This window comes from Schistocerca americana, chromosome 2, assembly GCF_021461395.2.
Source record: "Schistocerca americana isolate TAMUIC-IGC-003095 chromosome 2, iqSchAmer2.1, whole genome shotgun sequence".
Classification (NCBI taxonomy): domain Eukaryota; kingdom Metazoa; phylum Arthropoda; class Insecta; order Orthoptera; family Acrididae; genus Schistocerca; species Schistocerca americana.
In genome coordinates, this window is record NC_060120.1 from 293,241,058 (window position 1) to 293,267,131 (window position 26,074).

Here is a 26,074-nt window from a genome sequence, read left to right on the forward strand (position 1 = left end):
CCCTTAGTGTGTCTCGACTTATCTCGTGTCTCGACTTGTCTCGACTTTGCTCAGCTGACGCGAGAGCTGACGCTCTCAAATCGGCCTTTATCAAAACGACAAGCACGAGAAACGACTGAGAGAGGTAAGGAGAGGCGAGGCGATGGACACACAGCACGCCCCCTTCATTTCACGGTGGCGTCTCCCTGACCGAATCGGGCTGTAGCTCCGAAAACAAAGGAGAAACAAAAATAGGAAGTAAAAGTGCAAATAGTGCCCTGTGTTCCCATGCGCTCACCCGCCCAAGTACTGACAAGGGCCAAAGTTGTTACGCATCGGCAATCGGACATTTTCTTTCATTTTCTCTTTATCGGTTGAGAACCAGTGTATTCAAGATATTATGGCCATTGCCGAGTGAATGCTGTAGCGCTTCCCGACGAGTCGGGTTCGGATCCTCTGTCAACTTCCACGCAGGGTGATGATCTTTTGGTCATCACACTCGCCAGCTGAAATCGGCGCTGCCTTTTCGTAGTAGTAAAAGAGTAGTGGCCCGTGGGGGGATCGAACCCACGACCTTCGCGTTATTAGCACGACGCTCTAACCAACTGAGCTAACGGGCCTCGGCAGATGCAGTTGCTCAGCCCTACGCTGGAAACAGGTGGCATGAAGCCATACACCATTTCTATGGTCGTCGTGTGTCTGCTTCCCTAGTCTATATTCTGCTGACGGTCACGAAACAGTAGCTATATTGCGAGCAGGACGGCAAACGGCTGCTCGGACAGCTCAAACTTGCCACGATTCGTGTGGAAAAAATTCCGTTCCGGTACCGGGAATCGAACCCGGGCCTCCTGGGTGAAAGCCAGGTATCCTAGCCACTAGACCACACCGGATGTGGACGTTTCGTTCGACCGTTCGTACGGTCGCTTGTCGCATTTCGTGTCGAGTGCCGCGTCGGCGCCCCTCTCTCTTTGCGAGCATCTTTGCACATACTGACTGGCAAGGCGCGCACCTCAAACGTCGCAGAGCAATGCTTTTGGCTTCATGCTCTGCTGGGAGAAGAGGAAAAGGGAAGCTGTAAGTAGCAATAACAGGAAGTAAACATTTTCCCGCTGAAGCGTTGAAACGTTGTGGATAACAAACAAGAAATACGTTGGCGCCCTAGCAACAGCACCACCATCAGTCACAGAAAATTAAATGCCCCGGGTGAGGATCGAACTCACGACCTTAAGATTATGAGACTTACGCGCTGCCTACTGCGCTACCGAGGCACGGGTGCACCGCTTGTCCTGGAAACTGGGTAAATACCGTACCCAATATTAGACGTAGAGACACTGTACTTCCTGGATAACGTGTTCTGTTGCTACACGTGCACTGCCGGCCCAGTTGATTGCGGTGCTGCTGCAGCTGTTGCAACGATAGGCAGCACTCCTTGTCGTTAAAGTTCAGAGCCTCGGAGGCACCCGGACCCAGCAACTTGTGAGGCCAGGCCGACGCTAGTCTGTAGAACATGATGCGAGCGTCCTAGTGGGGACCCGCGAGTGCTGCGTTCTCGGTCCTTCTCAAGGGAAATCCAGCTACACATTCTTGTGGATCGTGCATCTCAAGCGCTCAAGCGACGCGGCAGCATCATCGCGGGAAAAGCAAAATGATGCATCGGCCGGGAATCGAACCCGGGCCGCCCGCGTGGCAGGCGAGCATTCTACCACTGAACCACCGATGCTGGGGCCAGCGGTAACTTGACGCTGCTTCCCGAGCAGATGTCTCAAGGGAAAGTGGGACTGCCGTCAAGCGCCGTAGCATTCTGTGGGAAAGATGCTGCAGACGCTGAATCCTGCACTGCACTGCTTAAAAATGCCGCCAGAACGCGGTCCTCTGCGTACTCTTGCGTCGCCGGCGCCCAACTCTTGCCAAAGGATGCGAAATGTGCGCGGATACGCTGTCCGAATGCGTCTGGATGTGCTCCCCTAGCCTGCCTCGAAATGCGCCTGCCAGGTACGATCACCTTCGGCCGCTGCCGACTGGCGGGAAGCCGACACAGCGCGGACGCGCGGCGCTCGCTTGTGCGGTGGCGGTGTAATGGTCAGCATAGTTGCCTTCCAAGCAGTTGATCCGGGTTCGATTCCCGGCCACCGCAGCAGGCTTTTAATTTCGCGTATGAGTACTTTTGCCACGCGCTCTTAAATTATTGTTTTTTCGCGCTCTTACTCGCTGCATACCAGCCCTTAGTGTGTCTCGACTTGTCTCGTGTCTCGACTTGTCTCGACTTTGCTCAGCTGACGCTCTCAAATCGGCCTTTATCAAAACGACAAGCACGAGAAACGACTGAGAGAGGTAAGGAGAGGCGAGGCGATGGACACACAGCACGCCCCCTTCATTTCACGGTGGCGTCTCCCTGACCGAATCGGGCTGTAGCTCCGAAAACAAAGGAGAAACAAAAATAGGAAGTAAAAGTGCAAATAGTGCCCTGTGTTCCCATGCGCTCACCCGCCCAAGTACTGACAAGGGCCAAAGTTGTTACGCATCGGCAATCGGACATTTTCTTTCATTTTCTCTTTATCGGTTGAGAACCAGTGTATTCAAGATATTATGGCCATTGCCGAGTGAATGCTGTAGCGCTTCCCGACGAGTCGGGTTCGGATCCTCTGTCAACTTCCACGCAGGGTGATGATCTTTTGGTCATCACACTCGCCAGCTGAAATCGGCGCTGCCTTTTCGTAGTAGTAAAAGAGTAGTGGCCCGTGGGGGGATCGAACCCACGACCTTCGCGTTATTAGCACGACGCTCTAACCAACTGAGCTAACGGGCCTCGGCAGATGCAGTTGCTCAGCCCTACGCTGGAAACAGGTGGCATGAAGCCATACACCATTTCTATGGTCGTCGTGTGTCTGCTTCCCTAGTCTATATTCTGCTGACGGTCACGAAACAGTAGCTATATTGCGAGCAGGACGGCAAACGGCTGCTCGGACAGCTCAAACTTGCCACGATTCGTGTGGAAAAAATTCCGTTCCGGTACCGGGAATCGAACCCGGGCCTCCTGGGTGAAAGCCAGGTATCCTAGCCACTAGACCACACCGGATGTGGACGTTTCGTTCGACCGTTCGTACGGTCGCTTGTCGCATTTCGTGTCGAGTGCCGCGTCGGCGCCCCTCTCTCTTTGCGAGCATCTTTGCACATACTGACTGGCAAGGCGCGCACCTCAAACGTCGCAGAGCAATGCTTTTGGCTTCATGCTCTGCTGGGAGAAGAGGAAAAGGGAAGCTGTAAGTAGCAATAACAGGAAGTAAACATTTTCCCGCTGAAGCGTTGAAACGTTGTGGATAACAAACAAGAAATACGTTGGCGCCCTAGCAACAGCACCACCATCAGTCACAGAAAATTAAATGCCCCGGGTGAGGATCGAACTCACGACCTTAAGATTATGAGACTTACGCGCTGCCTACTGCGCTACCGAGGCACGGGTGCACCGCTTGTCCTGGAAACTGGGTAAATACCGTACCCAATATTAGACGTAGAGACACTGTACTTCCTGGATAACGTGTTCTGTTGCTACACGTGCACTGCCGGCCCAGTTGATTGCGGTGCTGCTGCAGCTGTTGCAACGATAGGCAGCACTCCTTGTCGTTAAAGTTCAGAGCCTCGGAGGCACCCGGACTCAGCAACTTGTGAGGCCAGGCCGACGCTAGTCTGTAGAACATGATGCGAGCGTCCTAGTGGGGACCCGCGAGTGCTGCGTTCTCGGTCCTTCTCAAGGGAAATCCAGCTACACATTCTTGTGGATCGTGCATCTCAAGCGCTCAAGCGACGCGGCAGCATCATCGCGGGAAAAGCAAAATGATGCATCGGCCGGGAATCGAACCCGGGCCGCCCGCGTGGCAGGCGAGCATTCTACCACTGAACCACCGATACTGGGGCCAGCGGTAACTTGACGCTGCTTCCCGAGCAGATGTCTCAAGGGAAAGTGGGACTGCCGTCAAGCGCCGTAGCATTCTGTGGGAAAGATGCTGCAGACGCTGAATCCTGCACTGCACTGCTTAAAAATGCCGCCAGAACGCGGTCCTCTGCGTACTCTTGCGTCGCCGGCGCCCAACTCTTGCCAAAGGATGCGAAATGTGCGCGGATACGCTGTCCGAATGCGTCTGGATGTGCTCCCCTAGCCTGCCTCGAAATGCGCCTGCCAGGTACGATCACCTTCGGCCGCTGCCGACTGGCGGGAAGCCGACACAGCGCGGACGCGCGGCGCTCGCTTGTGCGGTGGTGGTGTAATGGTCAGCATAGTTGCCTTCCAAGCAGTTGATCCGGGTTCGATTCCCGGCCACCGCAGCAGGCTTTTAATTTCGCGTATGAGTACTTTTGCCACGCGCTCTTAAATTATTGTTTTTTCGCGCTCTTACTCGCTGCATACCAGCCCTTAGTGTGTCTCGACTTGTCTCGTGTCTCGACTTGTCTCGACTTTGCTCAGCTGACGCGAGAGCTGACGCTCTCAAATCGGCCTTTATCAAAACGACAAGCACGAGAAACGACTGAGAGAGGTAAGGAGAGGCGAGGCGATGGACACACAGCACGCCCCCTTCATTTCACGGTGGCGTCTCCCTGACCGAATCGGGCTGTAGCTCCGAAAACAAAGGAGAAACAAAAATAGGAAGTAAAAGTGCAAATAGTGCCCTGTGTTCCCATGCGCTCACCCGCCCAAGTACTGACAAGGGCCAAAGTTGTTACGCATCGGCAATCGGACATTTTCTTTCATTTTCTCTTTATCGGTTGAGAACCAGTGTATTCAAGATATTATGGCCATTGCCGAGTGAATGCTGTAGCGCTTCCCGACGAGTCGGGTTCGGATCCTCTGTCAACTTCCACGCAGGGTGATGATCTTTTGGTCATCACACTCGCCAGCTGAAATCGGCGCTGCCTTTTCGTAGTAGTAAAAGAGTAGTGGCCCGTGGGGGGATCGAACCCACGACCTTCGCGTTATTAGCACGACGCTCTAACCAACTGAGCTAACGGGCCTCGGCAGATGCAGTTGCTCAGCCCTACGCTGGAAACAGGTGGCATGAAGCCATACACCATTTCTATGGTCGTCGTGTGTCTGCTTCCCTAGTCTATATTCTGCTGACGGTCACGAAACAGTAGCTATATTGCGAGCAGGACGGCAAACGGCTGCTCGGACAGCTCAAACTTGCCACGATTCGTGTGGAAAAAATTCCGTTCCGGTACCGGGAATCGAACCCGGGCCTCCTGGGTGAAAGCCAGGTATCCTAGCCACTAGACCACACCGGATGTGGACGTTTCGTTCGACCGTTCGTACGGTCGCTTGTCGCATTTCGTGTCGAGTGCCGCGTCGGCGCCCCTCTCTCTTTGCGAGCATCTTTGCACATACTGACTGGCAAGGCGCGCACCTCAAACGTCGCAGAGCAATGCTTTTGGCTTCATGCTCTGCTGGGAGAAGAGGAAAAGGGAAGCTGTAAGTAGCAATAACAGGAAGTAAACATTTTCCCGCTGAAGCGTTGAAACGTTGTGGATAACAAACAAGAAATACGTTGGCGCCCTAGCAACAGCACCACCATCAGTCACAGAAAATTAAATGCCCCGGGTGAGGATCGAACTCACGACCTTAAGATTATGAGACTTACGCGCTGCCTACTGCGCTACCGAGGCACGGGTGCACCGCTTGTCCTGGAAACTGGGTAAATACCGTACCCAATATTAGACGTAGAGACACTGTACTTCCTGGATAACGTGTTCTGTTGCTACACGTGCACTGCCGGCCCAGTTGATTGCGGTGCTGCTGCAGCTGTTGCAACGATAGGCAGCACTCCTTGTCGTTAAAGTTCAGAGCCTCGGAGGCACCCGGACCCAGCAACTTGTGAGGCCAGGCCGACGCTAGTCTGTAGAACATGATGCGAGCGTCCTAGTGGGGACCCGCGAGTGCTGCGTTCTCGGTCCTTCTCAAGGGAAATCCAGCTACACATTCTTGTGGATCGTGCATCTCAAGCGCTCAAGCGACGCGGCAGCATCATCGCGGGAAAAGCAAAATGATGCATCGGCCGGGAATCGAACCCGGGCCGCCCGCGTGGCAGGCGAGCATTCTACCACTGAACCACCGATGCTGGGTCCAGCGGTAACTTGACGCTGCTTCCCGAGCAGATGTCTCAAGGGAAAGTGGGACTGCCGTCAAGCGCCGTAGCATTCTGTGGGAAAGATGCTGCAGACGCTGAATCCTGCACTGCACTGCTTAAAAATGCCGCCAGAACGCGGTCCTCTGCGTACTCTTGCGTCGCCGGCGCCCAACTCTTGCCAAAGGATGCGAAATGTGCGCGGATACGCTGTCCGAATGCGTCTGGATGTGCTCCCCTAGCCTGCCTCGAAATGCGCCTGCCAGGTACGATCACCTTCGGCCGCTGCCGACTGGCGGGAAGCCGACACAGCGCGGACGCGCGGCGCTCGCTTGTGCGGTGGTGGTGTAATGGTCAGCATAGTTGCCTTCCAAGCAGTTGATCCGGGTTCGATTCCCGGCCACCGCAGCAGGCTTTTAGTTTCGCGTATGAGTACTTTTGCCACGCGCTCTTAAATTATTGTTTTTTCGCGCTCTTACTCGCTGCATACCAGCCCTTAGTGTGTCTCGACTTATCTCGTGTCTCGACTTGTCTCGACTTTGCTCAGCTGACGCGAGAGCTGACGCTCTCAAATCGGCCTTTATCAAAACGACAAGCACGAGAAACGACTGAGAGAGGTAAGGAGAGGCGAGGCGATGGACACACAGCACGCCCCCTTCATTTCACGGTGGCGTCTCCCTGACCGAATCGGGCTGTAGCTCCGAAAACAAAGGAGAAACAAAAATAGGAAGTAAAAGTGCAAATAGTGCCCTGTGTTCCCATGCGCTCACCCGCCCAAGTACTGACAAGGGCCAAAGTTGTTGCGCATCGGCAATCGGACATTTTCTTTCATTTTCTCTTTATCGGTTGAGAACCACTGTATTCAAGATATTATGGCCATTGCCGAGTGAATGCTGTAGCGCTTCCCGACGAGTCGGGTTCGTATCCTCTGTCAACTTCCACGCAGGGTGATGATCTTCCGGTCATCACACTCGCCAGCTGAAATCGGCGCTGCCTTTTCGTAGTAGTAAAAGAGTAGTGGCCCGTGGGGGGATCGAACCCACGACCTTCGCGTTATTAGCAGGACGCTCTAACCAACTGAGCTAACGGGCCTCGGCGCCAATGGTTGCTCAGCCCTACGCTGGAAACACGTGGCATGAAGCCACACGCCACTTCTAGGGTCACCGTGTGTCTGCTTCGCTCGTCTATGTTCTGCTGGCGGTCACGAAACAGTAGCTGTACTGCGAGCAGGACGGGAAACGGCAGCACGCACAGCTGAATCTTGAGACGAATCGTGTGGAAAAAATTCCGTTCCGGTACCGGGAATCGAGCCCGGGCCTCCGGGGTGAAAGCCACGTATCCTAGCCACTAGATCTCACCGGATTTGGGCGTCCGTTCAACGGATCGGATGGTCTCTCGCACATTTCGTGACGAGGCCCGTGTCGGCACCCTTCTCTCTTTGCGAGCGTCTTTGCGCATACTGACTGGCAAGGCGCGCACCTCAAAAGTCTCAGAGCAATGTTTTTGGCTTCATGCTCTACTGGGAGAAGAGGAAAAGGAAAGCTGTAAGTATCAATAACAGCAAGTATAAATTTTCTCGCTGAAGCGTTGAAACGTTGTGGATAACAAACAAGAAATAAGTTCGAGCCCTAGCGACAGCACCACCGTGAGGCACAGAAAATTAAATCTCCCGGGTGAGGATCGAACTCACGACCTTAAAATTATGAGACTTACGCGCTGACTACTACGCTACCGAGGCACTGGGCTGACCGTTGGTCCTGGAAACTGGGTAAGCAGCGTACCCAATGTTAGACGCAGAGATACACCACTTCGTGGATAACGTGTTCTGTTGCTACACGTGCATTGCCGGCCCAGTTGATTGTGGTGTTGCTGCAGCTTTTGCAACGATGGGCAGTACTCCCCGTCGTTCAAGTTCATTGCCTCGGAGGCACCTGGACACAGCAACTTGCGAGGCCACGCCGACGCCAGTCCGCAGAAGATGGCGCGAGCGTCCGAGTGGGGAACCGCGCGTGCTGCGTTCTCGGTTCTTCTCAAGGGAATCCCGCTATACATTCTTGTGGATCGTGCATCTCAAGCGCGCAAGCCACACGGCACCGCGGGAAAAGCAAAACGATGCATCGGCCGGGAATCGAACCCGGGCCGCCCGCGTGGCAGGCAAGCATTCTACCACTGAACCACCGATGCTCAGACCAGTAGCAATCTTACGCTGCTTCCCGAGGAGATGTCTCGAGATAACGTGGGACTGCCGTCAAGCGCCGTAGCATTCTGTCGAGAAAATGCTGCAGACGCTGAATCCTGCACTGTACTGCCTAAAAATGCCGCCAGAACGCCGTCCACTGCGTCCTCTTGCGTCGCCGGCGCCGACTCCTTCCAAAGGGTGCGGAATGTGCATGGATACGCCGTCCGAATGCATCTGCATGTGCTCCCCTAGCCTACCTCGTAATGCGCCTAGGTCTACGATCACCTTCGGCCGCTGCCGACTGGCGGGAAGCCGACACAGCGCGGCGTGGGGGCGCCCGGTTGTGCGGTGGTGGTGCAAAGGTCAGCGTAGTTGCCTTGCAAGCAGTTGATCCGGGTTCGATTCCCGGCCACCGCAGCAGGCTTTCAACTTTGCGTATGAGTACTTTTGCCACGCGCCGTTAGATTAATGTTCTTTCTCCCTCTTCCTCGCTGCAGACCAGCCTACAGTGTGTCTTGACTTGTCTCGACTTTGCTCAGCTGGCGCGAGAGCTGACGCTCTCCAGTCGGCCTATATCAAAACGACAAGCACGAGAAACGACTGAGAGAGGCAAGGAGAGGCGAGGCGGTGGACACACAGCACGCCCCTTCATTTCACGGTGGCGTCTCCCTCACTGAATCGGCCTGCAGCTGCGAAAACAAAGGAGAAAGAAAAATAGTAACCGAAATTGCCAACAGTACCCTGTGTTCCCACGCGGTCACCCGCCCAAGCACTGACAAGGGCCAAAGTTGTTACACGTCGGCAATCGGGCATTTTCTTTCATTTTTTCTTTGCCGTATGAGAACCAGCGTATTCAACATATTGTGACCATTGCCGAGCGAATGCTGCAGCGCTTCCCGACGAGTCGGGTTCGGATCCTCTGTCAACGTCCACGCAGGGTCGATGATCTTTCGGTCATCACACTCGCCAGCTGAAATCGGCGCTGCCTTTGTCGTAGTAGTAAAAGCCTACTGGCCCGTTGGGGGATCGAACCCACGACCTTCGCGTTATTAGCACGACGCTCTAACCAACTGAGCTAACGGGCCTCGACACTCGCGCTTGCTCAGCCTTACCCTGGAAGTGCGTGGCTTAATGCTATCCACCATTTCTAGGGTCATCGTGTGCCTGTTTCTGTCTACAATGTTCTGCTGACGGTCACGAAACTGTACCTATATTACGAGCAGCACGTGAAACGGCATCTCGGACAGCTGAAACTTGTCACGATTCGTGTGGAATAAATTTCCGTTCCGGTACGGGGATTCGAACCCGGGCCTCCTTAGCAAGAGGCAGGTATCCTAACCACTAGACCACACCGTAGGTGAGCATGCGTTGTACGGTTTAGAACGTCTCTTGTCGCATTTCGTGTCGAATCCGGCGTCGGCGATCTTCTTTGTTTGCGAGTATCTTTGCAAATACTGGCTGGCAAGTCGCACACCTCAAAAGTCTCAGAGCATTTATTTTGGCCTCATGCTTTACTGCAGGAAAACGAAAAGTTAAGCTGTAAGTAGCAATAACAGAGCGTAAACATTTTCACGCTGAGGCGTTGAAACGTTGTCGATAACAAACAACATATACGTTGGTTGCGTAGAAACAGCACCGCCATCAGTTACAGGAAATTACATGCCCCAGGTAAGGATCGAACTCACGACCTTAAGATTATGAGACTTACGCGCTGCCTACTGTGCTACCTAGGCACAGGCTAAGCAACACTCTGGAAACTTAGTAAGTGGCACACTGAAAATTCACATGTAGAATCAGTGTACTTCCTGGATAACGTGTGCTGTTGCTACACGTGCATTCCCGGCACAGTTGACTGAAATGTTGCTGCAGCTTTTACAACGAACGTTAGCCTGTTTGTCGTTAAAGTTCATTGCCTTGGAGGCACTTGGACACGGCAACTCGTGAGTACAGGCCGACGCTCCTCTGTAGAAGAGCACTCGAGCCGCCAAGTGAGGAGTCGTACGTGCTGCATGTTTGGTTCTTCTCACAGCGAATCCCGCTATTCGCTCTTGTACTTGCGCGTATGATGCTAGTTGGTTGTGCACCCTAAAACAAAACAAAACAAATTCTTGTAGCTTATGCAACGAGAGCGCGAAAGACACGCGCACCATTATCGGAAGAAAAGCAAAACTGATGCATCGGCCGGGAATCGAACCCCTGCCATCCGCGTGGCAGGCGAGCATTCTACCACTTTTTTTAAATTTTTTTTTCTGCCTCCCAACTCTCCTCATAGCCCTCCTTGCTCTCACCAATAACGCCTTCCTAGGCGAGCTTCAACGCTATCATATCTGTCGTGATAGGCGCTCGTCGCTGACGGCTTCTCTCTTGGATCATGGTGTGAAAATCAATAAATAAGTGAAAATTCTTACACAAAATCAAATCTCTGTCCATCCATGGAATGCATAATAAAAGACACTGTACCTCTTCAAACGATAAAAATGTCATAATAAATTATCCATCCGAAAAGAAGTCACAGGCGACTAGTAACTAAAATTCTTAGGAAAGTTCTTCTTTAAAAACACAATAACGTCCATGTCCATTCTTGGAGAATGAGATGCGCGTGGAGAAGACGAACTAAAAACTGATGTCCATAAGAAGAAGGAAGTAAAAGGAAAGTTAAATCATATTGTCACTTACATGTGAGAAACCAAATGCATCACCGCTGTAAGTCAAATAAAAGAAATAAATGATATTTTTCTTCTGTAGCGCATAATATCCTCACAGACCCACCAAAACCATCGGGTCAAATTCAAACAAAAATGACTGAAAACACGAAAAATAATAGATAGCCTCTTCAGTCTTAAACGGGGTTTTCAATGTATCAATGATAGAACGTCTTCGCGTAACCATGTTTTAACGCCGCACAAAGAAATTGGCAAAAAGTTCGTTATAATGTTTCAGCCGCTGTACATGGGAATGTGCATCCCACAAGTATGCTAAATATGTATATACGTCCCGGACTTGGCAATCCAGAATGGCGAAGACTGTGTGACCTAAGAGCCACACCATGGTATTGTGCTTCGCGCGAGGGAAGGGTTTAAACCCTGGCGCAAGAACATCATTGAGAGTCACGTGCGAGGGTGTCGTCCTGTTGATCAGAGCCACCATGACCCTACACAGTTCCCAGACGGCCGACACAAGGCGACATTGAAAGCGATGCTCCCGTGTGTCTGGAACGCCGCAAGCTCTGCAGTTGGCAGACGGCAGCAGGCCGATGTCCGAGAGACGTTGGTTTGTGGCCACCGTATTGTTGACCAGTTTATACCACTGGGACCGAACACCGGAGGGCAACACGGAGTGATGAATATTAAGCCACACTTGCCGCCAGTTGGTCGCGGGGAAACGAAGAGCGAGCTTGTGAGCGGGTGGCCGCCCCACCATTGCCGCATACAGTCGGCGAACATTCCTGTTCCTGTCCAGCGCCGTTTCCAGTACGTAGCTCCGCTGCAGGTAGTAAGCTCTGACGTAGCCGAGTTGATACGGGATGCCCACCACGGACACCGGTGCGCTCTCGGAGGGCGGCCGGTAAGCGACGAGCATGGCCGCCGCCGTTCCATCCGGGTTGTTAGCTTGCAAGGTGGCCATGCGGTGCACCAGCAGCGCCGAACACTTCCGGGAAAAATCGATGAGGCCGAATCCCCCGAAGGTGGTGTCGAGGACGCCGGTCGCCGCCCGAACCTTGAAGATTTCGTGGCGCCACAGGAGCCAGTACGCGGCCTGCGAAAAGGATCGGGCGAGTGGTCGTGGAACGTCCAGGAGTTGTGTCGCGTACCAGGCCTTGGAATACACGGCGTTGTAAATTAGGTCGACCTTCTGGAGTAGGGTGAGGCGTCGGCTGGCGTAAGTCTTACAAAGGCCTTTCACATGATTCAGCAGCCGGCGCCAGGTGCGCGCCCGCATCTGTTGTGGATTAGCGGTAACATCAAGGCCCAAGATCGTATGATTACGGGCGACGCGAAAACAGGTCTGATCGGGATCCACTTCGCAATTTCCTAAAGGAATCATTACAGTCTTCCTTGGATTTATCAGGGCACCCGACGCACATTCATACTACCTCAGTAAGGGCCGGAGGTGATGAAAATCGTTGTCGTTGCCGATAAAAACACCTACGTTATCAGCGTAAGCGAGACACTTCACTGAGGCATCATGAATATCCACGCCGCCTATCGTGCGGTCTAGCGCACGTATCAGTGGGTCCATAGCAATTACAAAGGGGTACACAGATAAGGGACAGCCCTGTCGCACCGATTGACGAAAAACAATATGTGGCGTTCGCCATCCATTAATTGTGACCACCGAGCTGGCTCTTGTCAGGAAATGGCGAATCACGCGAATAAAGTCGATGCCAAATCCCATCTTTTCCATAACTTGCAGCAAATAACCGTGGCTCATCCTGTCAAATGCGTTGGCAAAGTCCAGAGAATGAACACCTGCTGAAAGGCGATGGACGGCGTAGTAGGCGATGACGTCACGATAAGTAGATGCCGCATTGAAAATGGTCCGCCCCTTAACGCCGCAGGATTGATAAGGACAGATGACTTTGTCCGTGACAGCCTGAATCCTCGCTGCAACAGATCTTGCCGCCAACTTGTAGTCAGCATTCACCAGTATGATTGGCCGAAGATCGGTGACACAGCACGTACCCCGTTTTTTGGGGATAAGTACAATATGCCCTTCGAGAAACAGACACTGGATTACAATGCCGCGAAAAACTTCGTTCATCACTACTGTTAATTTGCCACCTGACAGAAACGCCACCATAGTGAATAGCGCTTTTCGTGCAGCCACAAGTTGTCGTGTTATGATTCAAACTGTGCACAATAGTAGTAGTAGTAGTAGTAGCAGTAATAGTAGAAGAAGTAGTAGTAGGTTTATTCATCTGTAGATCTCTTCTTACAGATGCGAAATGACTTTAATAGGTTCCACAACGAAACATTGTCTCGAAATTTGGTAGAAAATCCGAAGAAATTCTGGACGTATGTAAAGTACACAAGCGGCAAAACGCAGTCAATACCTTCGCTGCGCAGTGCCGATGGTACCGTTACCGACGACTGTGCCGCTAAAGCGGAGTTATTGAACGCAGTTTTCCGAAATTCCTTCACCAGCGAAGACGAATGGAATATTCCAGAATTTGAAACACGAACAGCTGCTAGCACGAGTTTCTTAGAAGTAGATACCTTAGGGGTTGCGAAGCAACTCAAATCGCTTGATACGGGCAAGTCTTCAACTCCAGATTGTATACCGATTAGGTTCCTTTCAGATTACGCTGATACAATAGCTCCCTACTTAGCAATCATATACAACCGCTCGCTCACCGATAGATCTGTACCTGCAGATTGGAAAATTGCGCAGGTCGCACCAGTATTTAAGAAGGGTAGAAGGAGTAATCCATCGAACTACAGGCCTATATCATTGACATCGGTTTGCAGTAGGGTTTTGGAGCATATACTGTATTCAAACCTTATCAATCACCTCGAAGGGAACGATCTATTGATACGTAATCAGCATGGTTTCAGAAAACATCGTTCTTGTGCAACGCAGCTAGCTCTTTATTCGCACGAAGTAATGGCCGCTATCGACAGGGGATCTCAAGTTGATTCCGTATTTCTAGATTTCCGGAAAGCTTTGGACACCGTTCCTCACAAGCGACTTCTAATCAAGCTGCGGGCCTATGGGTTATCGTCTCAGTTGTGCGACTGGATTCGTGATTTCCTGTCAGGAAGGTCGCAGTTCGTAGTAATAGACGGCAAATCATCGAGTAAAACTGAAGTGATATCAGGTGTTCCCCAGGGAAGCGTCCTGGGACCTCTACTGTTCCTGATCTATATAAATGACCTGGGTGACAATCTGAGCAGTTCTCTTAGGTTGTTCGCAGATGATGCTGTAATTTACCGTCTGTTAAGGTCATCCGAAGACCAGTATCAGTTGCAAAGCGATTTAGAAAAGATTGCTGTCAGGTGTGGCAGGTGGCAGTTGACGCCAAATAACGAAAAGTGTGAGGTGATCCACATGAGATCCAAAAGAAATCCGTTGGAATTCGATTACTCGATAAATAGTACAATTCTCAAGGCTGTCAATTCAACTATGTACTTGGGTGTTACAATTACGAACAGCTTCAGTTGGAAAGACCACATAGATAATACTGTGGGGAAGGCGAGCCAAAGGTAGCGTTTCATTGGCAGGACACTTAGAAGATGCAACAAGTCCACTAAAGAGACAGCTTACACTACACTCGTTCGTCCTCTGTTAGAATATTGCTACGCGGTGTGGGATCCTTACCAGGTGGGATTGACGGAGGACATCGAAAGAGTCCAAAAAAGGGCAGCTCGTTTTGTATTATCACTTAATAGGGGAGAGAGTGTGGCAGATATGATACGCGAGTTGGGATGGAAGTCATTAAAGCAAAGACGTTTTTCGTCGCGGCGAGATCTATTTACGAAATTTTAGTCACCAACTTTATCTTCCGAATGCGGAAATATTTTGTTGAGCCCAACCTACATAGGTAGGAATGATCATCAAAACAAAATAAGAGAAATCAGAGCTCGAACAGAAAGGTTTGTTGTTGTTGTTGTTGTGGTCTTCAGTCCTGAGACTGGTTTGATGCAGCTCTCCATGCTACTCTATCCTGTGCAAGCTTCTTCATCTCCCAGTACCTACTGCAACCTACATCCTTCTGAATCTGCTTAGTGTATTGATCTCTTGGTCTCCCTCTACGAGTTTTACCCTCCACGCTGCCCTCCAATGCTAAATTTGTGATCCCTTGATGCCTCAAAACATGTCCTACCAACCGATCCCTTCTTCTAGTCAAGTTGTGCCACAAACTTCTTTTCTCCCCAATCCTATTCAATACCTCCTCATTAGTTAAGTGATCTACCCACCTTATCTTCAGCATTCTTCTGTAGCACCACATTTCGAAAGCTTCTATTCTCTTCTTGTCCAAACTGGTTATCATCCATGTTTCACTTCCATACATGGCTACACTCCATACAAATACTTTCAGAAACGACTTCTTGACACTTAAATCTATACTCGATGTTAACAAATTTCTCTTCTTCAGAAACGATTTCCTTGCCATTGCCAGACTACATTTTATATCCTCTCTACTTCGACCATCATCAGTTATTTTACTCCCTAAATAGCAAAACTCCTTTACTACTTTAAGTGTCTCATTTCCTAATCTAATACCCTCAGCATCACCCGATTTAATTTGACTACATTCCATTATCCTCGTTTTGCTTTAGTTGATGTTCATCTTATATCCTCCTTACAAGACACTGTCCATTCCGTTCAACTGCTCTTCCAAGTCCTTTGCTGTCCCTGACAGAATTACAAGGTCATCGGCGAACCTCAAAGTTTTTACTTCTTCTCCATGAATTTTAATACCTACTCCGAATTTTTCTTTTGTTTCCTTTACTGCTTGCTCAATATACAGATTGAATAACATCGGGGAAAGGCTACAACCCTGTCTCACTCCTTTCCCAACCACTGCTTCCCTTTCATGCCCCTCGACTCTTATAACTGCCGTCTGGTTTCTGTACAAATTGTAAATAGCCTTTCGCTCCCTGTATTTTACCCCTGCCACCTTCAGAATTTGAAAGAGAGTATTCCAGTTAACGTTGTCAAAAGCTTTCTCTAAGTCTACAAATGCTAGAAACGTAGGTTTGCCTTTTCTTAATCTTTCTTCTAAGATAAGTCGTAAAGTTAGTATTGCCTCACGTGTTCCAACATTTCTACGGAATCCAAACTGATCTTCCCCGAGGTCCGCTTCTACCAGTTTTTCCATTCGTCTGTAAATAATTCGCGTTAGTATTTTGCAGCTGTGACTTATTAAACTGATAGTTCGGTAATTTTCACATCTGTCAACACCTGCTTTCTTTGGGATTGGAATTATTATATTCTTCTTGAAGTCTGTGGGTATTTCGCCTGTCTCATACATCTTGCTCACCAGATGGTAGAGTTTTGTCAGGACTGGCTCTCCCAAGGCCATCAGTAGTTCTAATCGAATGTTGTCTACTCCCGGGGCCTTGTTTCGACTCAGGTCTTTCAGTGCTCTGTCAAACTCTTCACGCAGTATCTTATCTCCCATTTCATATTCATCTACATCCTCTTCCATTTCCATAATATTGTCCTCAAGTACATCGCCCTTGTATAAACCCTCTATATACTCCTTCCACCTTTCTGCCTTCCCTTCTTTGCTTAGAACTGGGTTGCCATCTGAGCTCTTGATATTCATACATGTGGTTCTCTTCTCTCCAAAGGTCTCTTTAATTTTCCTGTAGGCAGTATCTATCTTACCCCTAATGAGACAAGCCTCTACATCATTACATTTGTCCTCTAGCCATCCCTGCTTAGCCATTTTGCACTTCCAGTCGATCTCATTTTTGAGACGTTTGTATTCCTTTTTGCCTGCTTCATTTGCTGCATTTTTATATTTTCTCCTTTCATCAATTAAATTCAATATTTCTTCTGTTACCCAAGGATTTCTATTAGCCCTCGTCTTTTTACCTACTTGATCCTCTGCTGCCTTCACTATTGCATCCCTCAGAGCTACCCACTCTTCTTCTACTGTATTTCTTTCCCCCATTCCTCTCAATTGTTCCCTTATGCTCTCCCTGAAACTCTGTACAATCTCTGGTTCTTTCAGTTTATCCAGGTCCCATCTCCTTAAATTCCCACCTTTTTGCAGTTTCTTCAGTTTCAATCTGCAGTTCATAACCAATAGATTGTGGTCAGAATCCACATCTGCCCCTGGAAATGTCTTACAATTTTAAACCTGGTTCCTAAATCTCTGTCTTACCATTATGTAATCTATCTGATACCTTTTAGTATCTCCAGGATTCTTCCAGGTATATAACCTTCTTTCATGATTCTTGAACCAAGTGTTAGCTATGATTAAGTTATGCTCTGTGCAAAATTCTACAAGGCGGCTTCCTCTTTCATTTCTTCCCCCCAATCCATATTCACCTACTATGTTTCCTTCTCTCCCTTTTCCTACTGACGAATTCCAGTCACCCATGACTATTAAATTTTCGTCTCCCTTCACTACCTGAATAATTTCTTTTATCTCGTCATACATTTCATCAATTTCTTCATCATCTGCAGAGCTAGTTGGCATATAAACTTGTACTACTGCAGTAGGCATGGGCTTTGTGTCTGTCTTGGCCACAATAATGCGTTCACTATGCTGTTTGTAGTAGCTAACCCGCACTCCTATTTTTTTATTCATTGTTAAAGCTACTCCTGCATTACCCCTATTTGATTTTGTATTTATAACCCTGTAATCCTCCTGCCACCGAACTTCACTTATTCCCACTATATCTAACTTTAACCTATCCATTTCCCTTTTTAAATTTTCTAACCTACCTGCCCGATTAAGGGATCTGACATTCCACGCTCCGATCCATAGAATGCCAGTTTTCTTTCTCCTGATAACGACGTCCTCTTGAGTAGTCCCCACCCGGAGATCCGAATGGGGGACTATTTTACCTCTGGAATATTTTACCCAAGAGGACACCATCATCATTTAATCATACAGTAAAGCTGCATGTCCAAAGGTTTAGGTGTTGGTTTTTCCCGCCCGCTGTTCGGGTGTGGATTGGTAGGGGAGATAGTATGATTGTGGTTCGATGAACCCTCTGCCAAGCACTTAAATGTGAATTGCAGAGTAATCATGTAGGTGTAGATGTAGATGTAGGACACGACAAAGTTCAGACTAATTTAAAATAAGCTAATTCGTATACACATACACTTACAGGCTTCTAGTTAGAGACAATCATTAGATTTGTTCCTGGTATACGATACAGTTTTTACAGATAACTTATTCCATAATGTAATGTCACACTGTTCACTCATATCTCAGTACCTCACACTATACACACATTATTTCATAACAACTCACTCACTACACACACACACAGACACACACACACAAACAGACACACACATACATACAATGGTGATCTCTGGGCCATTTTCTGTACTGCAACTTCTCATTTGCTATCCTGAAAAACTGAGTCAGCATCACTCTATAATCAGTAAGATGTTGAGCTCAGAAAGAGGAAGAGGTGTTAGTATTGTGCTATGCATAGCTTGGGGGTACGTTTTTCTAGAAAAGGAAAACAGTAGGAAAAAACATAGTGTGAAGGTGTTATGTGGAATGCTGGATGTTCTTTCATCGTGATTATTATTTACTTGTATAACTTTTTCTTAACCAGACCCCTACTCTGTTTTGTCTAAGTAATCCTTCAATGTATAAAATATATTGCATAACAAGTGACTTTCAGCTGCCTTTTTAAAGAAATGTATTTTTGCAGTTTCTTTAATCTCTTTTGTTAATTTATTGTACAGAAATAGTGGTAGAAAACTCTGTTTTGGGTTTTATGTTTATTTTTTCTTGGTAAATGTAAGTTGAGTCTAGCTCTTGTGCCATGGTCATGGACAAAGCTGTTTGTGCAGAAATTACCAATGTAGTTTTTGATGTGTGCAACTGACTGGTAAATAAATGTATTCACATGGAACAGTTAGAAACCCCATTGTTTTGAACAGATCTTTACAATGAACTTGTGCACCATTTTTGGTTATTATTTTTATGGCACTTTTTTGTAGTTTGAAAATTGTGTTCATATTTTGTACATTTGTTCCCCAAAAATGAATGCCATAGCTAAGAATTGAGCATACATATGAATAGTACATAAGTAAAAGACACTGCACTTTACACACTGATGATAGGATTCTAAGGACATAACATGTTGATGACATTCTATTTGCAAGTACCTTTGTGTGTTTATACCACTTGTTAGGAATCAATATTCATTCCTAGAAATTTTGCATTTGTTACACAGTCTATAGAGGTACCTTATAGATTTAATTTAAGATTGTCATTTTCCCTCTTCAAACTAAAATTCATGGCATTAGTTTTCTTTATGTTCAAATGTCACTTTATTGCTTATTGACCAATCGTAAACTTCCTTGAGAGTTTCATTTGCTTTCCCTGCAAGGAGTCCTCTTGCTTTCTCAGTGACTATAATATTTCTCTCATCAGCAAAGAGAATTTTTTTCACCATGAGTGACACTACTGGGAAAGTCATTGACGTATATCAGGAATAGTATTGGTCCTAATATGCTACCTTGTGGAACCCCTATATTAATGTATTTTGGTTCTGATAAGTGTTTTACTAAATGTTTAGATCTATTTGAAGTATGTGTTACCTCTACTCTTTGTACCCTGTCTGCTAGGTATGATCGAAACTAGTCATTAGCTACCCCTCTTATTCCTAATGCTTCAAATTTATCTAATAGAATGTTGTGGTCGACTGTATCGAAGGCATTAGAAAGATCCAAAAATATGCCTGTCACACACTCATCTTTGTCAAGAGAATCAAGTACAACTTTTGTAAATTCTGCTATGGCGGACTCCATATGTTTGCCACTTCGGAAACCAAACTGTGATTCGCTTAAAAGATTCTATTTATTTAGGTAATTCATTAATCTGTGTTTCATAATTGCTTCTATTATTTTAGAGAATGGTGACAGCAGGGAAATGCGCCGGTAATTTTCTATGTAGTCTGCATTACCTTTCTTAAGCAAAGGTACAACTCTTACCTGTTTTAACTGCTCTCGAAATGTCCCTGATATGAAGGATTCATTTATTATGTTTGTTAAGGGGCCTTGTATAATCTCTGTGCATTGTTTCAGTTCACACAATGATACTTCATCTGAGCCTACTGACTTTTATTTTTTAGTTTTTGAACAGTTTTATTGTCTTCATTCTCTGTGGTTGGAAGTAACATCATTGTACTTAGTGCAACATTATTTATAGGTGCTATATTTGTCTTGGGGAGTTATTAATGTAACTTCTGTGCAATACTTGAAAAATGCTAATTTACATAGTTTGCTAAGTGTTGTGGATCATTTATTACTTTATTCCTCTGCCTTACCACTATGTTATTCTGTGTTTGTTTGCATCTCTCCATTTCCTTTTTTGTAACATCCCAGACTGCATTGTTTGTATTCTCTGCATTGTATATTATTTTGTCATTAAATGACTGTTTTGCAGCAATCAGCACCTTCCTATAGATCTTTTCGTATCTATGATAGAAATTTAAGAATTCTGGATGATTGCGACTCTTTTTCATGGAACTGAGGTATTTCAGTGTTTGGAAGGACTTATTTATACCTGCTGTTATCCATCTGTTTTTGTGAGATGTTGATACAGACATGCATACTTTTGGAAATGCCTTTTCAAAGTTCAATATAAATAATGTGCAGAATTTAGAGAATTTCATATTCACATTGGTTTCCTTCTACACTTCATCCCAGCTTTGTTTCGCTAGTTCTTTTGAAAAATCTTTTATTTTGATTTCTGATTGATGTCGTTTGTTCGACTATAGTTCAGGGAATGATTCGATGCCTGATTTTACTGTCGTTATTTGACAGAGATGGTCTGATAGTCCGAGATCGTTTACAGCTACAGCACATTTTCCCCTGTCAATATCTGTGGCCACATGGTCAGTTACTGATGCAGTGACTGTAGTAACCCTTGTTGCACTATTGACCAATATGGACATTTCAAAACTTTGAAGGACACTTATGAGGATGCTGCTTGATTCATTCATGATCTTAGTGTTCATGTTAATGTCCCCACACAGAATTATGTTGATCTTTGTACTTGAGGCTTTATCTAGAACTTCTATTAAATTATTGAAGAAGTGTCCATACTACCACTGGGAGATCTATACACACACAAAATGATTAATTTCTTGGTGATATCAAGGCCTGTTAGTTCAATAGCTAATATTTCAATGTGTGTGACTTCACTTACTTTACTGAGGCCATGTCATGATTTGAACTGTGTTACTTTTCTGAAAAAAATGCATGATCCTCCACCCCTTGAAGCGGTTCTGCAGTAAGACAATGGTAATACTACATGTCGAATTTCTGTGTCTCTACACCAGTGCTCAGTAACACAAACTACTGTGCAGTTCAAAGATTGTAGCTCTACTTCCAATAGTTGTATTTTATTTTTTATTGATTGCATGTTCTGGTGGAGGATTTTTAAGTCTGTGAAATGTCCCATGTTACACTTTCCAATTGTTTTTTTTCCTTTGTGACATCTGGTATGTAATATTTGGAATGTGAGAGATGGTTTTAGTATTTTTTAAACTGCTGGAGATACTCCTTAGGCAGGGGAACCTGTTGTTTGGATTTGTCCTAAAAAAGACTTACTTTTCCTACCAATGACAACAGGTATTTGACCATGTGTGGCCCGAGACCCACCCCCTATACTTGATGCATGACGCGCAACTTCAATCCCGACGCCCATGGCGAGGTCCATCTTTACAACCACGACACCATGCAGCGCGGTACACAAGGGTCCAACAACATGTGGAATGGACTGCTCAGGGTTGGAATCTCGTTCTCTTCACCAATGAGTGTTGCTTGTGCGTTCAATCAGACAATGGTCGGGCACATGTTTGGAGGGAACCCGGTCCGGCTGAACGCCTTAGACACACTGTCTAGCGATTGCAGCAAGGTGGAGGTTCCCTGTTGTTTTGGGGTGGCATTATGTGGGGCCGACGTACGCCACTGCTGATCATGGAAGGCGCCATAACGGCTGTATGATAGTTCTCCGACCGACAGTGAAACCATATTGGCAGCATATTGGCGAGGCATTCGTCTTTATGGACGACAGTCCGCGCCCCCATCGTGAATCTCTTATGAATGACTTCCTTCAGAATAACGACATCGCTCGACTACAGTGGCCAGCATGTTCTCCAGACATGAACCCTATCAAACATGCCTGGTATAGATTGAAAAGGGCTGTTTATGGACGACGTGACCCACCTACCACTCTGAGGGATCGGCGCAGAATCGCCATTGACGAGTGGGATATTCTAGGTCAACAGTGCCTTGATGAACTTGTGGATAGTAAGTTACGACGAATACAGTCATGCATCAATGCAAGAGGACGTGATACTAGGTATTAGTGGTACCGGTGTGTACAGCAATCTCGACCACTACCTCTGAAGGTTTCGCTATATGGTGGTACAACATGCAATGTGTGGTTTTCATGAGCAGTAAAAAGGGCGGAAATGATGTTTATGTTGGTCTCTATTCCAATATTCGTTACAGGTTCCGGAACTCTCAGAACTTTGCGCAACATCAAAAATTTTTCGCCGTTGAATATTCGTTGATAACTTGTACTGTATTTCTAATTCTGAATCTGCAATCTCTATTGCAGAAACTGTATTTAACGTGTAAAAGATGTAATAGAGTACTATGAATGTAATCTGAATTGCCAGTGAAACTGGTATAGGCATGCTTATTCAAGTACAGAGATATGTAAACAGGCAGGATATGACGCTGCGATAGGCAACGCCTGTATAGCACAAGTGTCTGTCGCTGTTGTTAGATCGTTTACTGCTGCTACAATGACAGGTTATCAAGATTTAAGTGAGTTTGAACGAGGTGTTATAGTCGGCGATGGGAGACAGCTTCTCCGAGGTAGCGATGAAGTGAGGATTTTCCCGTACTTTCCATTTCACGAGTGTAACCTTTAATATTAGGAATCCGTTAAAATGTCAAATCTCCGACATTGCTGCGTCCGGAGAAAATCCCGCAAAAACGCGTGCGAACTATTCAACGAAACATCTTCGATATCTGCTTTCGGACCCGAAAGCCCACTCGTGTACGCTTGATGAGTGCACGACACAAAGCCTTACGGCTCGCCCGAGCCCGTCAACACCGACATCGGACTGTTGATGACTGGAAACATGTTGCCTGGTCGTACGAGTCTCGTTTCAAATTGAATCGAGATAATGGACGTGTATATGTAGGAAGACAACCTCATGAATCCATGGACTCTGCATGTCAGCAGTGGATTTCTCAAGCTGGTGGAGGCTCAGTAATAACGTGGGGAATGTGCAGGTCGTGTGATATGGAACCCCTGATATGTCTAGATACCACTCTGACAGGTGGCATGTACGTAAGCATCCTGTCTCATCTCCTGCATCCATTTCTGTCCATTGGACAATCCGACGGACTTGCGCATTTCCAGCAGGACAGTGGAACACTCCACACGTCCAGAATTGCTACAGAGCAGCTGCAGGAACACTCTTCTGAGTTTAATCTCTTCTGATGGCCACCAAACACCCCAGACATGAACATTATTGAGCATATCTGGAATGCCTTGCAATGTGCTTTTCAGAAGAGATCTCCACCCTCTTGTACTCATACGGATTTATTGACAGTGTAGGCGCAGCTAATTCGTTAATCTATGAGTACTGAGAGCATGGCAGGAGTGGACAGGCGGAGGGATCTGCAGTCCCAGCTACTGCCCGTCCCATAATTATCCCTGTCTCTGGAGACGATTCGGGGTTCTCAACCAGCAGCAGCAACAGCGGCAGCTCAGCATTGTCGTCGACTACATTATTCGTCGTCCGCACAGCTACAAAGTCGTAAGACTGTTACCTTACAGAGTATAACTAATACTGTACAGTCATTTTTAAATGGCTCTGAGCACTATGGGACTTAACATCTGTGGTCATCAGCCCCCTAGAACTTAGAACTACTTAAACCTAACTAACCTAAGGACATCACACACATCCATGCCCGAGGCAGGATTCGAACCTGCGACCGTAGCAGTCGCGCGGTTCCGGACTGAGCGCCTCAACCGCGAGACCACCGCGGCCGGCGCTGTACAGTCATTGTCCAGTGGTATTTCTTTCACAAACTTTAATGACTAACAGCACGTTGTATATTATCACGAAATAGGGGAGAGAGTGTCACTGACATAATGCAGGGTTTGGGATGGACATCACTAAAAGAAAGGCGTTTTTCGTTGGGGTAGAATCTTCTCACGAAATTTCAAGCTCCAATTTTCTCCTCCTAATGCGAAAATATTTTGTTGACACCGACTTGCGTAGGGGTAAACGATCATCATAATAAAATAAGGCAAATCAGAGCTCACACAGATAGATACAGATGTTGGTTTTTTCCGTGCGCTTTTCGAGATTGGAATAAAAGAGAATTATTATCAAGGTTGTTTGATGAACCCTCTGCCAAACACTTATGTGTGACTTGCAGAATACCCTTGTAGAGGAAGATGTAGATGTACTTTCTCAGTTGAATATTTCAGGATATGTAAGTGCAAACTTACTGCTTCCAAGTTCGTTTATTGTTGTGTCGTGGAAAAGCGTGGTAACCTTTTGCTGTCACGCCAGTGACTATTTGTTTAAATTTCTTTGCCATTACCTTCCTTAGGATTCTGGATATTCATTGCCATAGTTGGCTAGGGACCGTTTAAGTATCCAATTTTTGCTAATCAGTGTTTTTTTGTGTTAAATATTACGTGGTACCCTTCCCTCAGTGTGGTTCGTGAGCGAATTGGTAACAGTATTTAGTTTTGGTTTAGAATAGGTTCATCCATCAGAAGGGTATATTGTACACTGTCTCCTACTAACCAGAATTATTTTCATTCGGTAACGGTAGTCTCACTCATTGTAAAATTTCATTAAGCATATGCGATGATGGCCAGTTATATCGCTGTAGGCCGATTTCGGAGGGGGAGGTTATACGTGGTTACGCTAGTGACAGGACAGTATCAATTTGGTATTGTTCTTGGCACGAGTTTCACTTCCCGCCGACAACAGCACAGCAGAGGCAGTCGTCATGGCAGAAGGGATAGATACTTGTGACGGATGGGTCAGTGTGTGTGTGTGGGACTCTGCAGGCCTACCACCAGAAACACGGAAGCTGTGTCACGTTCAGTCGCCGAGAAAATGCTGTTCAGAGAGTAATTGCCAGGGGGATAGCCAAAAGGTAGGGACAGAAAGTTTAAATTTGGAAGATACAATTACGAAGATATTGCAGATAGTGGGGGATTTTCAGCTTATAATGGGGGCAATGAAAACAGGTCTTTCAAATGAAATTTCTGTTCTTAAACCTGAAATCTCAACTGTTACGACTGAACTAAATTCAAAGATAGATGAAGGAAATTCTAGATTAAAGATCGAGGTAAAAGCTGAAGTAAGGAAAACTAAAACGGACACAAAGGATATGAATGAGGGGAAGTTAATTGACTTTATAGCCGAAATGGGCAAAATTACGGATGAAGTAAACTGCGTGGTTGAGAAAGTACCTAAACGACGTCAAAAAAATGAATGGATGTACAGATGGAAAACATGCTTGGTGAAATGAGGAGTGGTGTAGATAATTTTTTGCTGAGGGAGAATGCAGTTGTGAGAGAAACACGAACTTCACTCCAGAATGTATCTGAAAAAACTGTAGACTGCGAAAGGGTCATCGAAAAAAATCAGCGGAGTTTGGAGACGATGAGCCCGATTCTAGACACATTAGCGACAGATCCATCCGCCACTTTGGGTTTGACTGGGAATTCAGTTTGCTAGCAATGGAAAGTACCATACGATAGATTTTTCTTGCCTCATGTAGAGACAGTTTTACACACCAGGCTTGTCTGATGCGACAAAAACGAAACTAGTGAAGAGACTGTTTGAAGGAGACACGCAGTTATGGAGAACTTTGTTCAATGGTTTATTCGGCAGTTACGAAGAATTTGAAATATGTTTTGTAAATAAATTATGGAGTGAAGCAAAACAGACAAGACTCCAAAACGATTTCCTGAACGGCCCGATTTATAGACATGGCAATATGACGATGAGAGAGTTTTGTATTGGCGAGGCTAAAGTGGTACACATAACTCGACAAATCAAAGTATAGCGCTCAAGCGAAGACTGACAAAACTATTGAA

General features: G+C 46.9%; 19 non-coding genes across 19 annotated transcripts; 4 read left to right on the top strand and 15 right to left on the bottom strand.

Moving 5' to 3' along the window:
* Window positions 1-525: 525 nt before the first annotated feature.
* On the bottom strand, window positions 526-599 carry Trnai-aau. The gene has a single exon. It is a non-coding gene; the product is annotated as a tRNA-Ile (tRNA).
* A 198-nt stretch (window positions 600-797) lies between these two features.
* Trnae-uuc lies at window positions 798-869 on the bottom strand. The gene has a single exon. It is a non-coding gene; the product is annotated as a tRNA-Glu (tRNA).
* Window positions 870-1,174: 305 nt separating this feature from the next.
* Trnam-cau lies at window positions 1,175-1,247 on the bottom strand. The gene has a single exon. It is a non-coding gene; the product is annotated as a tRNA-Met (tRNA).
* A 381-nt stretch (window positions 1,248-1,628) lies between these two features.
* Trnag-gcc lies at window positions 1,629-1,699 on the bottom strand. Its single transcript has one exon. It is a non-coding gene; the product is annotated as a tRNA-Gly (tRNA).
* A 342-nt stretch (window positions 1,700-2,041) lies between these two features.
* Window positions 2,042-2,113, top strand: Trnag-ucc. Its single transcript has one exon. It is a non-coding gene; the product is annotated as a tRNA-Gly (tRNA).
* A 598-nt stretch (window positions 2,114-2,711) lies between these two features.
* Trnai-aau lies at window positions 2,712-2,785 on the bottom strand. The gene has a single exon. It is a non-coding gene; the product is annotated as a tRNA-Ile (tRNA).
* A 198-nt stretch (window positions 2,786-2,983) lies between these two features.
* On the bottom strand, window positions 2,984-3,055 carry Trnae-uuc. Its single transcript has one exon. It is a non-coding gene; the product is annotated as a tRNA-Glu (tRNA).
* A 305-nt stretch (window positions 3,056-3,360) lies between these two features.
* Window positions 3,361-3,433, bottom strand: Trnam-cau. Its single transcript has one exon. It is a non-coding gene; the product is annotated as a tRNA-Met (tRNA).
* A 381-nt stretch (window positions 3,434-3,814) lies between these two features.
* Trnag-gcc lies at window positions 3,815-3,885 on the bottom strand. Its single transcript has one exon. It is a non-coding gene; the product is annotated as a tRNA-Gly (tRNA).
* Window positions 3,886-4,227: 342 nt separating this feature from the next.
* Trnag-ucc lies at window positions 4,228-4,299 on the top strand. Its single transcript has one exon. It is a non-coding gene; the product is annotated as a tRNA-Gly (tRNA).
* Window positions 4,300-4,909: 610 nt separating this feature from the next.
* Trnai-aau lies at window positions 4,910-4,983 on the bottom strand. The gene has a single exon. It is a non-coding gene; the product is annotated as a tRNA-Ile (tRNA).
* A 198-nt stretch (window positions 4,984-5,181) lies between these two features.
* On the bottom strand, window positions 5,182-5,253 carry Trnae-uuc. The gene has a single exon. It is a non-coding gene; the product is annotated as a tRNA-Glu (tRNA).
* Window positions 5,254-5,558: 305 nt separating this feature from the next.
* On the bottom strand, window positions 5,559-5,631 carry Trnam-cau. Its single transcript has one exon. It is a non-coding gene; the product is annotated as a tRNA-Met (tRNA).
* A 381-nt stretch (window positions 5,632-6,012) lies between these two features.
* On the bottom strand, window positions 6,013-6,083 carry Trnag-gcc. The gene has a single exon. It is a non-coding gene; the product is annotated as a tRNA-Gly (tRNA).
* A 342-nt stretch (window positions 6,084-6,425) lies between these two features.
* On the top strand, window positions 6,426-6,497 carry Trnag-ucc. Its single transcript has one exon. It is a non-coding gene; the product is annotated as a tRNA-Gly (tRNA).
* Window positions 6,498-7,107: 610 nt separating this feature from the next.
* On the bottom strand, window positions 7,108-7,181 carry Trnai-aau. Its single transcript has one exon. It is a non-coding gene; the product is annotated as a tRNA-Ile (tRNA).
* A 1,021-nt stretch (window positions 7,182-8,202) lies between these two features.
* On the bottom strand, window positions 8,203-8,273 carry Trnag-gcc. Its single transcript has one exon. It is a non-coding gene; the product is annotated as a tRNA-Gly (tRNA).
* A 340-nt stretch (window positions 8,274-8,613) lies between these two features.
* Trnaa-ugc lies at window positions 8,614-8,685 on the top strand. Its single transcript has one exon. It is a non-coding gene; the product is annotated as a tRNA-Ala (tRNA).
* A 594-nt stretch (window positions 8,686-9,279) lies between these two features.
* Trnai-aau lies at window positions 9,280-9,353 on the bottom strand. The gene has a single exon. It is a non-coding gene; the product is annotated as a tRNA-Ile (tRNA).
* Window positions 9,354-26,074: the final 16,721 nt, after the last annotated feature.